Genomic DNA, 13,759 nt, shown 5'->3' on the forward strand with positions numbered 1-13,759 from the left:
CACCCACAAGATTTAAAAAAAAAAAATTTTTAAACCCCACAAATTGAACTGGAAACAAAAAAATAAGCAAAACCTGAAAACATATCTAGTTGTTTCATAGGACACTGAAAAAGAACAAAAGAGCTTGCATAGGCAGAAATGCAAGTAGTGTAATTCAATCAAGATGTACTTCATGGCACAAGTAATGGGTTTCAGGGCACCTTGCAGCATTAGAGGAACCGATCGGTTTATGGAGAGGGAAGGGACTCCCTCACATTCCAGCTCAACAATGTAAACAGCTTCAAAGACCTTTGCCATGGGTAGAGTTGATAAAAGAAATTGAATTAGCCATGCCAGCTCAATTAAATACACGCAAAATTAGACTAGGAGAATTAGTGAAAAACTGCTACAAAGCTGATTATATGTTAAGCATTAGCTACTAAGAATACTAATGTTATTAATTACTATAATGACTATTTTAAACCTAGACAATGACTATTTTGTTCTGTAGGTCATTATTACATATCACCTTTACGTAAAGATTGTCACCATTTTTTCCAATTCTTTAAAATAAAAAGTTATGCTTTTTTTTAAGAAATACATATTATTTTGAATTATTTTCCTTAAAAAAAAAGATATTATGGTGATTAGATATGCTCAAAAATAGGATTTTAATTACACCTTTTGCACATACATACCCTGTACAGGCCAGTTTCCAGTACCCTAAATCACCGGGGACCGCAAACACCAACTCCCATGTGCCACAGGAAGACAGCAGGAGAGATCAAAGGCATTGATACAGGGCAGAAAAGAAAGAGGAAGATCCACCCACAGGAACAGACTTTTACCACACATTTGAGGGAAGACAATATGCTCTACAAAGCTGCTCTGGAAAACACTTTGCTATAAGGAACACTACTTCCTAAATCATCATTCCTAATTAGCTGCTGGCAATATTTGCATTATTTAAAACTGCTTCTCACACTGTTAAGCGTGTGTTAACTGAGCACAGAGTTTCTTTAAACACTACAATGGTTCAGCAGATCACGCAACTTTTCTTTCAGCTAACCAGCAAATGTCCATCCTCCACTACTCATCCTCAGATGAGCCTCTCTGTTCCTCAGTCACTTCACTCCATCAGCCAAGAGGGTGACGCACAGTTTACACTCCACATCCCATCCACAGCCGAGATGAATGCTGGGGAGCAGAGAGCTTACACCTCAGGCGGTGGGGAACGTTGACCTATTTTGTAAGAAGTGAATGGCCTGTCTCTTCCTATATTTCCTGGTGCCAGCCTTATTCTTCTGTTCTGCCCTGAAAACACCCAAAATAGAAATAATTTTAAAAGAGTCCAGCTCTTTAAACAGTTGCTGGGTCACATTCTCAGTGGAAGAAGATGAAAGATTTCTAAAGAAGCCTTCCTGAGGTTTCTGAGCCCTCTGGCAGTACAGGCACAACAAAGTATCTGCAGACTAACCTATAAATGACTTTTTTAAAAAAAATTCCTATTGTAAAACTGCTGCAAAACCCCACCATTAACTATAATTCAGTTAGCAACATTTTAGCTTGAAGGTATTATTTGCTAACACAAGCTAATCTGTTACCTAACGGGATCACACAGATTTACAAAGTTCTACCTGTTATTTTCTACTGGTTTCCAAACAGCAAAGCAAGACATGAGAACAGGATTTATTTGTAAATACTATTTTAAAACCCAAAATCTATAGAATATCTGTGTAATTTACAGGTATTTATCCATACTCATGCTTCTATTTTCCTTGAGATATGAAAGGCTGTACAAACCAGGCAAAAGCCCGCCTACGCTCCCCACATCCAGCAATAGCAGAGCCCCAGGGAAGTTGCTCACAAGGAGGCAAAGCATGCACCAAGACATCCTCAGAATACACGCTAGCTTGCACATCTGGGACTTCTTGAGCTAGAAATACCGTCTTCCTATTTAGCAGCCTTCAATAGGTATTTCTGAAACCTGTTCTGTCATTTTGTGAAACAATGCAGAGAAATGCCACGTGACCAGCTCCACAGCTTAACTGCATTGTCCACAAAAGGATTTTTCACGTGCTTTGAACCTGTAGCCTACCAGTCACACTTGGTGCTGCTAGCTTTTCTGCTGGAGGACAGAGTGAAGAGTCATTCCCTAGGTATCGCCTCACTGACAGACACAAACACATAGACCTCCACTGCAGCTCTTTTCCAGCTTGAAGAATTCTACTGTAGTTCATTCCTCTTCCATAAATCATTCTGTATCTTTAATCACCCTTGTCCTTATCAACTCCAGTCAGGCTGTATCATTTTAGAAATGGCAAGCCATAGGAAAGGGAGATCAGAACTGCACACAGTATTTGAAGCATGGATACACCACTGCCCTACACAGGACCGCTGTGAAGTATTCTCCTGTTTCTTCATTCCTTCCCTAATAACTCTTACCATTTAATTCAGGGGGGTTTTTTGGAGGGGGGCGGGGGGAGACGACACACTCACTACTACTGAGAGACTGTTTTCATAAGAATGTCTTTTATAACCTTAAGACATCAATTCTGAAGGGAAACTGGCAGCTCAAATCAATATATTGATTTTCATTTGCCCTTCTATTGCCCAGTTGCTCAAACTCATAAAGCCTGTCTGCAATTTTTTGGTCAGATCTCAGTTTGACTAGCCTGAATACCTAAGTATCATCAGCAACTTAATCACTTCACTGTTCACTGTCTTTTCGAAGCTATTCATCAATATATCGAGCAGCACTGGCTCCAGCAGACCTTTGCCACAGTTTACTGGTACTTTATCCTCACCGTGATATTTGTTCATTTTACTCATACCTGCACTTTAAAATTTTCATCCATTATTAATTCATATGAAGATTCATATTTTTGGTCCATTGCAACCTGGAATTTAGGAAATTTTTTTTTTTTGGTTGGGTAGTGGGTTTTTTGTTTGTTTGAGTTTTGGGAGTGTGGGAGGGGTGGGGTTTTTTTTGGGTGGGGGGGGTGTTTGTTTTTAAATGAAGAGTGGTGGGAAATTCTGTCAGATATCTATGGAAACTCCAAGTATATCACATTACTTCGGGGTCATCTTTGTTCACATGTTCATCACATGCTTCAAAGAACTCCAATAGATAAGTGAGGCATAACGACTTGTTGCAGAAACCATGCTGACTATTCTACTATGCATCATATTTATCCAAAGGTTAATTCTGTTCTTGAAAGTAACCTCAATTAATCTCCCCGACACAGACAATGGGCTTTTTCCTCTTCCCTAGAAACTCTTGCCTCCCCTCTGCCCTTTACCATCCTTTCAGTCTTTGGGTGCAGAAGCATATTAAAGTGAGTGGTTACTTATCACAAGTAGCTTTTCCTTTCTTCAATGCATACCATATCATTGTGATGAACTGTCACGATCTATTTTACCTATTTGTCCTCCAGCAGTCACTCCTACAGACACCAAGACAAATCCTTTGGTACCCCTCCTCCCCTGTAGAGGAAAACTGTGGCATGTAAATCTCCAACATTCATTACTGAGAAGGCAAAAGCAAAAAAAAAAAAAAAAAAAAAAAAAAAATTAACAAATGTGACTATCTTCTGTGAATGCTTTTTAAAAGAGAACAAACTCATCCTCCCTCCCACCCTCGGAGGTCTGTTGACCCTGGTAGGGTATGGGTGGAAATCAGTGACAGTATTCCTACTTCCAAAGTATTTGCAAATAAAATACTGTGTATTTATTTATATGTTTTACAAGTTTACAATCTGACCTGCCAGATCTGTTACTTCTTACATTCCTCATTTAAATCCAACTTCCACTTTCAAAGGAGTCTTTGTGGTTAGTTTTGTTGGGGTTTTTGGTTTTGTTTTGAGATTTTTTTTGGTTACAATACCCTCTTTTCCCTTGCTATATAACCACACTGTTTTAACTTTTCCTTTGTTTTATTTCCTAACAGAATATACTCTTTTCCTTGGAGTCTGCAATACAGTGTCTTTAAACCACCACAAAGGCTTCACCCTTAACTAGGCCTTTCAGTGCTTGTTTTAAACAAAAGAAAAACACAACCCAAACCCAAACAAACCCCTGCAGCAGACTTTTCTGCTCTCTCAGTAGTGTTGTCTTTAGCTTCTGGGAGGGAATCTTCTGGCTTTCATTGCCCCTGGGGAGATGCTGAATCGACACACGCTGTAGCTATTACCACAGGGCAGCTTTTCTATTGTGACATTTTGAAACCGCTCTGCGTGCTCAGAAGCCAGATGCTGCCTGGCCCCTCATAAATCCCCTCACTAGCTGGCCTGTGAAGCTGCCACTGACAGTGTCTAAAGCTTAATTCCAGTATCCCATCTCAGTATGACAGGTACCCAACCCAGACAGACATGAAAGGGACACAGGATGAGGTACAACATGGGGGTTGTACCTCATCCCTCCACTGTCTCTCCCATTGTTGTGGTTTTGTTTAGTGAGGGGGGAGCCTAAAGTGGTAGCTTCTGTAGGAAACTGCTAGAAGTCACTCCCCTTTGTCCAGTGGACTTGGCTGGGCCTAGGGCAGACCTGCTGCTGGCCAAGGCCAAGCCGATTGGCAGCAGAGTGTTCTGTGATAACATATTTAAGAAGGGGAAAACAGAAAAGAAAAAAAAAAAAAAAAAAAAAGAGAGAGAGAAGAGAAGATGTGAAGAAGATGATGGGGGGCAGAGGCGCAGAGGGGGAGGCGTGGACCTTGTGGGCCTTGCAGGCCTCACCCAACTCGGCCCGGCCTGGCTGCAAGAAGTGGAGAGGAGATGAGCTGGATGATATGAAGAGATTCTGAGAGGCTTCTGCCAGCCTGTTGTGAAGAACTTTTCTTGTGAGAGGAACAGCTGCAGACACCAAGGTCAGTTCAGAAGGAGGGGGAGGAGTAATGCGGCTCCTGGCCAAGATTCCCCTGCAGCCTGTGGTGACGACCATGGTGGAGCAGGTTGTCCCCCTGCAGCCCAAGGAGGTCCACGGAGGGGCAGAGATTCACCAGCAGCCCGTGGAGGGCTCCACACTGGGGGAGGTGGAGGCCTGAAGGAGGCTGTGGCCCATGGAGGGCCCGCTGGGACAGCTGTTCTGGAGGGACTGCACCCCATGGAAGAGATGACCCACGCCGGGGCAGTTTCACAAAGGACTGTGGCCCGTGGGAGGGACCCCACGCTGGAGCAGAGGAGGAATGCGAGGAGTTCTTCCCCTGACTATGAAGCAGCGGCGTAAAACAACACGTGACGAACTGACCACAACCCCCATTCCCTCTTCCCCCCTGTGCCGCTTGGGGGGGCGAAAGTAGTAGAGATAATGTTAAGCTTGGGAAGAGGGAGGGGTGGGGGGAGGTTATCTTGTTCTCTGTCTCATTATCCTGCTAGTTTTAGTAATAAATGAATATTTTCCCCAAGTCAAGTCTGTTTTGCCCATAACAGTAACTTTAAGGATTTTTCCCTGTCCTTATCTCAAACCTCAAGCCGTTTTTCCTTATATCATCTCCCCCTATTCTCTTGGAGGGTGGGGGGAGTGAGAGAGAGACTGCATAGTCTGGTCCCGATCGGGGCTGAACTACGACACCCATCTTCCGCCGTATCACTGTTGGTGTAACCACAGTGATGGCAATAATAAAGTCCTACTGCTATTTTTCTTTTTTAACATCTAAACTCCCTGGGATTTTATGTTACTTATGGCAGGCTGCTGATCTGACTTGACTTTAAGCTTTAGCACACAGCAAAGTTTCTCTGTCAGCTCCGACTACTCTCGCTTTCTCTGTACTTTTATACTGCATTATCCCAGCATTTGTCATCCTCCTGCCACATTTAAGATGCATAGTATGTCAATATCTTCTTATAAAGACAAGCATTTAGTTCCACATTTTACTACATAGGTTTCTGGCATTAGTGCAGAAATATGTATACCTCTCTGCATGTTTAAGTAGCACTCCATTTTTTTCCACTTTTCCCTTTTATTTCCTACCTAATTACTGCTAAGGGACAAAAGAGGACTTACAGAGAACATGGCAGAGGAGTTCCTGCCTAAGTTTTTTTTTTCAGAACCTCTGGATTCACTGTGACAAGGATAGAGATAAGAGACCCTGACCATTGAGTCCTCTCCTTCCCTTCCTAGGATCCTGTCCAAACACCTTGTGATGCCCACCATCACCCAACAAGCAAGTCACCAGGTAGTCCTTCTTTGAATAACAGATGCTGGTTTTAATCTATTTTTCATAATTTAATTTTTCCCCTATTTCAAAAGGCCTGAGAAGATATTTTCAGTGCAATGGAGCATGTTACAAGGAGAAGGACTCATTATTACACTCTATTTCCCCACCACTTTGCCACTGCCCTCCTGTTATTAGACTGGGGCTGCTACTTTAGAGAAGGGACTGCCACCCTCAGTCCCTGACACGTTCCTCTGCCTCATTTCCCCTTCCCTCAGTGATATCAGCTCTGCTCAGCTAAAAGTGAGCCTGTCCTGTAACAGCAGTGCCTGTGAGCCTCACCATTCCCCCACTTTCCTTCAGTCCAGCCACCCTTGACTCAGATGAGCTTTGTCTCTGAGAGCCCTGAGCAAAGGCAAACCATGTTTTGGAAATTCAGAGCAGGAAACTGAAAACCTATTTCTCCCTTGGTGTCCTTCGGCTTGCATTTTATCTAGAGGGGAATCATTGCTAGTTTAGTTTGCATCCATGTGGTCCTTTTAACTACATTTTTCATGTTTAATTGACAATGCTGGGGAATGAGAACTTGCCAGCCTCTGACTGTGCGACATATTGGGATTCAACCGGCTTTCTAGTTGGATTATATTGCTGAGATGCAGAATTACCTGAATCTTGTATCCTAGGAAGGAGAATATGGAAGACAATTGAACTGACATCATCTCCACAGGTTACCTAGGTTCGCTTAATAAAACAACCCTGCTAGAGGCAGACATCATGTTTCCCACAGCTTGGAGGCTGCAATGTAGACACACAGCTCCTCTGGCTTGGGACCATGGAAAGATTCATTGCCACCTTGTTTGCTTGCCTGAGCAATATTCACTAACTCAGATATGAACAAGATTCTCATCCCTTAATACAGAGCTACTTCTTTTCCTCCCCCTACTCCTCTCCCTTTCCTGCACCAAGATACGGGACTTCGGTCACAATGTTTTATCCAGATGAGGATATTCAGGGAAGATTTCTTGCTGTTTCAGAAAAGCTGGAAAGCACAAACATGAAAGAGATTAAAATATCCCCAGTTTTGCTTGGCAGCTGATACTCCTAAGTCTCCAATGACACCCGATGCTGAATTGTTCACAGAAATTATAGTTGCATTCCATCACTGTGAACAACATAAAATCATCCAAAAAAAAAAAAATACAGTAGCTCATCTTCCACAAGCAATTCAGAGTAGCAATGTACAGGAAAAACTGAGCTGCTAAGAGAGAAGCCACAGCCCTTCCACTACCATCAGCACCTCAGGGAATGGGCACGGGAGTTGGACTTCATTTCACCACCACTACGCTTCATTCTCTGCAACTCCTGTACTGCAATGGTGCTGTCATGAAGACAGGATTTCAGCTCTATATACGTATTTTGAGGTGCAGGGGAGAAGACCATATATAAGACTAGAAAGTTAATGTAAAGGAAGCTTTACAAATGGTTCTTATTGACATTACCAAATAACTGAATTATTCATACTACTGAGTGCAGAAAGAGGTGCTGACACAGGTGCTTGCTTGGATGAGAAGCTTTCCAGTCTCCACCACCTACACCAAACTTCTGTTTTTAGAAATATGTAAAGGAGTCTTACTCTGATAGATGTTACATTAAGCGATTACTGATCTACTCTACAACTAAATTGCTTAGAATTAGGTTGGTTTTTTTTTAATTCCTCCAAGACTCTCATCTGCCTATCTGATGAAAACACTAGCTTGCCAGTAGTTAGGGATTTCCTTCCTTCATCTCTGATATTCAGTAACATCCCTCCAGTTATCAGCAGATAGAAGCATGCTGAAGCAGAAGTTTCGTTATTGATTTATCCCAGACCTCTGATCCAATAAGCCATTTATCACTGCCGTACAGACGGTCACAAACACATTTAACATAATGTGTTAAAGACAAAGGCTATAAAAGGATTGATGCACGTTTTCCAAGGGGCTTCTACATGACAGCACGGTCTGCACCTGTGAAACAACCATACCACAGTTGCGCCTGTGCTCTTCCACACATGAAGAATTTGCAGGCACAGTACCAGACACTTTTTTTGTTGTTTTTTTAAATCAAATGGATCAAAGTGTTTTGGTAAGGTTCTTCCAATGTTGCTGTAAGCCCACTTTTACTGAAGTCTATTTTTTTTTTTCCAGATTGCTACGTTACAACTCAGAAAACCTAGGAATGTTCTTATGAAACTGAAAAATTGCCAGTAAGTTACACTTATTTGTGTCAGGGATGTAAAGCACTGGAATCTGAAGATCTCTGTCATCTCTACAAAACACAGAAGATGGACCACAACTTGCTCTCTGCCCATGATTTGTCACATACTGTAAGCAAGAATATTTTCTGCTGGATCCTAAAATTTCATTTTAAGAAGTCTCTATTCAGATCAATCCTGGGCTTCCCCATTTAACTACAGGTCTAAGCATAATGCAGCTTATCTGCTTCATTGATGGATACAATAAAAAAGTGTAACAAAAGTAAAAATAAACTCTACTGAAAACTTCCTAGGTATACTGTCACAATTTTCTTATGAAATTAATGCACTTTAATACATTTACATATTCTTAAAGGAAAAGTTATGTGGGAGTTCACCTAACATTGGCAACAAAGTCAATGCCACGTGAAGGCAATCCACAACACAGAGTACAGCACAGCTGCTTGTTTTGTCAGACCAGTAAGAATTACTGCCAGGTGCTGCAAATATCTGCCTCGTTTGCAAGTAGCACGTTCCCCAGTACTCCTACTGCAGCAAGACCGGACTAAGAAATGATACTTAAATTTCACAAGACAACTGTTCTCAGTCAATAGCTTGCTTGAAGTTAATGCTTTGGTTTCAGACTCGAGTAAGGGCTTGGGTCTTGGAAAGCTTGTTTGGTTTTCACCACTTTTTCATTTGCTCTAATAAAAGCTATCACATTTCCTTCCTAGCCTCACTTATTACAGCCTTATTAATGTTACTGTAACTGGGATGGCCTTCTGAAAACCTACTGCAAGTCTTAAGCTCTTTTCTGCAGATTCCAAATCCAATAATACTGCTGTGGTTAGGATATAGAGAGCACATAACCAGCTAACCCCAGAAGCACAAGCATTACTTTTTGTGCATTTGTTTTGTTTTGTTTTTTTTTTTTAAAAGACTGATTATTAATTTTAGTTTCGTAGTAACAATTTCTTTGCAACACTTGCCAAAAATTAGAATTTTATCTAGTTTCATCCACCTTATTACAGTTTTTAAAGAAATAACTGAATGCATGCAGAAATGGACCACACCACCTGCAGCTGCAAATTAACATGCGTCCACCAAACAAGCATTTGGGTTTACCACACATAGTTGCACTGAATGAAAATCAGACCTTAAGTAAGTAATTTGGAAAGCCTTTCACCACTCACACAAAATTACCCAATACTAGCCTAATTCAAAAAATGCCTGTAAGACGACAGGAAAGATTAAGTAAAGAAAAAATTTAGAATGGAAGGGTTTGTTTTGCTTATAACACAAGAGGTAGCTCATTTGGAATAGCCAATGCATAACTAGAAGTATATTAGGTGTACCAAATGGTAAAAGTAAACGATATAAAGCTTTATTTATTGTTTTCAAATATTCAGTGCCCTTAGAATGCCCTAAAGGTCATCCTCCAATAATTCAAACAGGCACATCTTGGATAGGTTAGTCACATTGGTGTGCTTCAGATTTAACATACAATTAGATTCTGTCCTCTTAGTTCCCTATAACATTTTCTGTCTTTTAGTTTAAAATACCAGTGTATGTCAAAACCTAGAATCCAACTACTCCCAAATGTTGCAGATATTCAGATTCAGACAGCAAACTAAATCCCAATGTGCCATCAGCCCTAAAGCTTCTGCCCCTTTTTTTGATGGACAGGTTCAATTCAGCAAAGCCATCTCCTACCCAAGAAGAGCCAAGTGCAGGTTACGCAGAACAGCCTATCCCAAAGTGTTCCAATAATTTACTTTACAGTTACAACAACCACCACCAAAACAAAATAATTTTTAAAATATCACTAGTTTCAAAGGCGTATTATATTAAAAACAGCAGAATAAAAATAACTGAAATTAAATTAATATAAATGAATATAAATGAAAAAATAACTCTGCATAAATGCTAGTTTTTAAAAGGCTCAGTGTCTCAGAGCATTTGGAGGGCATTATACTTCATCTAAGAAGGATTTTTAGATCTTCATATTTAGATCAAAGATGATGTTTTCTTACTTCGTACACTCATAATTCTCCCTACTACATATATCAACACCTGATTTCAAACACACCGATCTTGTCTAAAGCGACCACAGAAGCACCTAAGGGTAAAGTGCTGTCTTGCAGGAGCTGATGTTTAACCACGGGTAGAACAAAATTAGAGTGGAAACCTTGGAAATACTTTGAAGCAGCAATTCCGGGAGTTCTGCTGCAAACTGCTCTCTCAGTCCTTTCAGTCAGGTTTGTGGGATAACGAGACAAAGGCACTAAAGCAGTAAGCAATCAAAAAAACCCCTCTACAACTAGCAAGTGTCACAAGACACCCTCAGAGGCTTTAAAACTGCCAAGTTTGGCTGGAGGGTGGCTCAGCAGTGGCTGCAGAGTGTATTTTGGCACCTCAGAGCCATTGCTAAGGAGCAGAGGGAACCGAATAGGGCTGTGGGAGCAGCTGTGCAACTCAAACCACGCTTCAGCATCTCAGTCAGCACTGCAGCATCTCCTCCCCAGCACCGGGCTCCTCTCACGCACCGCGCACACAAAGGAACACCTGTTCAGGTTGAGATCACGCAATCGATATATCCAGAAGTTTCCACGCAGTTCAGGAGCCACGCCGCCTGCAAGGGTTGGAGGGCTGGTGTTTTCTCTAACCCTTCTCTTCATTTGCAGATGTTTGCTAATACCAGCTGGCAGAGAGTTCATGTTCGCAGCCCTAGGAGAGGACTCGAAGGCAGAGGACCCAGCACTTAAAGGCCTTGCACAGCCTTTTGCGCCAGAGTTGGCGATTCCTGTTAACAGTTCCGAGAAGATTTAGAGTGACACTGGTATATAAGACTGGGCTCGAGCTTTCAGCTCAGCCTTCAGATATTAAGATTTGGTTTTATTTTGCAAAATTTGTTATCACAAAGTTCCAGCAGCAACCAGGTGTTACTTCCAAACACCTTTGACTCTCACCTCCAGATCAGGCTGGGAGATACACATATAATAAGAACTGTGGGTACAAATAATTGGTATCTATCCTCCAGATCAGAGATGCAACAGAACACGTTAGAGAGTGGCTAGGATTCCACATATCTAGTATGAGAGTGTATTGTAGAGACTATAAATTAGCAATGATGATGAGTCATCAATATTTCCCATTAACTTCCACTACTGTCTAAAATACAACACAGTAAAGAATCCCTTATTATAATGGATGGGCTTGGAAAATTATCCAGCACTGTGGAACAGCCAAAGCTACTGAACAGAAATCAACAAAAACCCTCAACTAGTTCACATGCTTCCTCTCTACCCTCCTCTTCCCATTCAGTCCCCTCAAACTAACCAGTCTCCAGAAATCCTATTTCAAAGCAGTTCCAGGTGCTCACCCATCCTTTTGTCTCCCTGTGTGTCTGTCTCATAGGGCCTGGCACATTTGTCCCTTGGCCTCTGTCATCTGGTAGCAAGCACCCATCAACCTACCCTGCGCAAGTATTCCTTTATGTTTGGGTTGTTTTGGTTTGTTGGGTTGTTGGTTTGTTTTGTTTTGTTTTAATGTCAAGGTAAAAACTAGAAAGCAGAAACCTCTGTCTCTTCAGGTGAGCTTCTCGCCAAATGTATTAGTGCAGAGACCCAGCCTATGAAGCAGCACACAGCCTTTGCTTGCAATCACGCTGCTCCGGGCTTGTGGGGGCTCTGTCCCAGCACCCGTCCCTCCTCCTGGGATCTGGCAGTGGGTCGATCCTGACACAGCAGGACTATGTCCTGCCTCCACAAAGACAGAGAGGTTTGTCACACCTGCAGCAACTCCTTTGATGCCGGAACTTGACTATCATCACTTGTGACCAAACATTCAGTGATTTAACTATTTCTGGCCAGAGTTTTAAAATGTTGACAGGTCAAACAGGGGCCAACCTTTAAATAACAGAGCCCTTAAGATTTCTACAAGGACCCACTCTGTTGCACACAAGTACTCAGGCAACTGGTTTCCTGACACTATAGTCATGGCTTAGGCTTAAGAAGCAGAGCAGCATTTTGTCAGTAAAACCAGGGTAGAGAATGAATTTTAAAATAATAAATAAGTTTTTAAAAGCCACACATCACTTTAGACCCTAAATATTTTAAATATTATCCATAACTTTAAACAAACATTATTTTCCCACCTGGAGATCACGAATCACATCCTCGTATCTACTATATAAGAACTATTTCGAAGTTCCATAGGGCATTTTATTCCTGCTTATGTAGATAAAGACACTTGAAATAATGAAGGGAAAATGTCTGTACTTTAAGAAATATGTACTGAAACCTCATTTGTTATTTCCCAAAGTAACAGGTATGAAGTCAAGTTTTACATATGGAGCTGTTATGAGCTTCAGAAGTCCTCTGCCTCCTCACTACATCTGCCTCGTTGGTATTCAAGAAATGCTGCATTGTTTGAAGACGGAATACTACCACTTCAAGATAACAGCAGATAGTAATATTGACATTTCAGTGTGGTAAACAAATTTCAGCTGGACAATGTGGCTCACATACATTAATCATCCTCCTTTAAACAGTTCACTCACCAGATTGTTCCCAAATCGCTTGAATAATTGGATACATGAATACTTTTTGTTAATGCTAGAAACAAGGAGGTTATCGCTGAATTCCCCTCCTTTCCATCAAGCCAGTCTACAAAAGAAGAGGGAGGCACACACTTCGTGGAAGAAGCTGTTGCTATGAAACAGAAGCTGCCTTATTTCTGTGTGTAATCCTGTCACCGCTGTCAGCCGGCATAATGGGACAAGAGTAACTAAGCTATCCCAGACTGAAGACTTGGATGTGGTTCGCACTGTTAAGGAGCCAGCCCTCCATCTGGCAGAAGTAAGCACAGCCTTGCTGAAGATGTGGGAAGCAAGGAGTCGCCGCTCAGGCTCCGGCAGGAAGCCATCACCACTTTGGTTAATCCGTAAGTGCTTGCTGAGGGCAGGGCTCCTCTCCAGAAATGTGCAAGTAAGAGAAACTGAGGTGGCTGGAATCAAACAGGAACCATTTTCAGGAAATCAGCTGTTTGGATGATAAGCAATGAGATCCAGGCAGGCCTAGGTAATGATCCAGGAAATACAGAAATAGAAAACCTACAGACGGGGTAGGCTGCCATGATTGCTTTACCTTCCTCCATTTCTGTAACCCCACGTGGATACACAAAAGCACCATCTCAGGCATCAGCACAATCATCTGCAGCTTCACTAAGAGAACTGTAAGCAGATTTGTTCCCATCTCTCACAAATTCAGGCTTTCCTTCTGATTTATCCCTCCCCTATCACTTGCGCAGCCACAGAGGAGATGGAGCAAGTGTAGTGTTCACCCAGGCGGGCAGGGTTCCTCTGGTCAAAATGGGGGTGAGCAACAGCAAATGGA

At 42.0% G+C, this 13,759-nt stretch overlaps 1 protein-coding gene across 4 annotated transcripts in view; it reads right to left on the reverse strand.

Annotated features, from left to right (window-relative positions):
* Positions 1-13,759, reverse strand: part of BICD1 (BICD cargo adaptor 1) — a 185,772-nt gene that overhangs the window by 139,550 nt on the left and 32,463 nt on the right. The window lies entirely within an intron of this gene.

Source organism: Chlamydotis macqueenii, chromosome 1 (assembly GCF_036417535.1).
Source record: "Chlamydotis macqueenii isolate bChlMac1 chromosome 1, bChlMac1.mat, whole genome shotgun sequence".
NCBI classification, from domain to species: Eukaryota; Metazoa; Chordata; class Aves; order Otidiformes; family Otididae; genus Chlamydotis; species Chlamydotis macqueenii.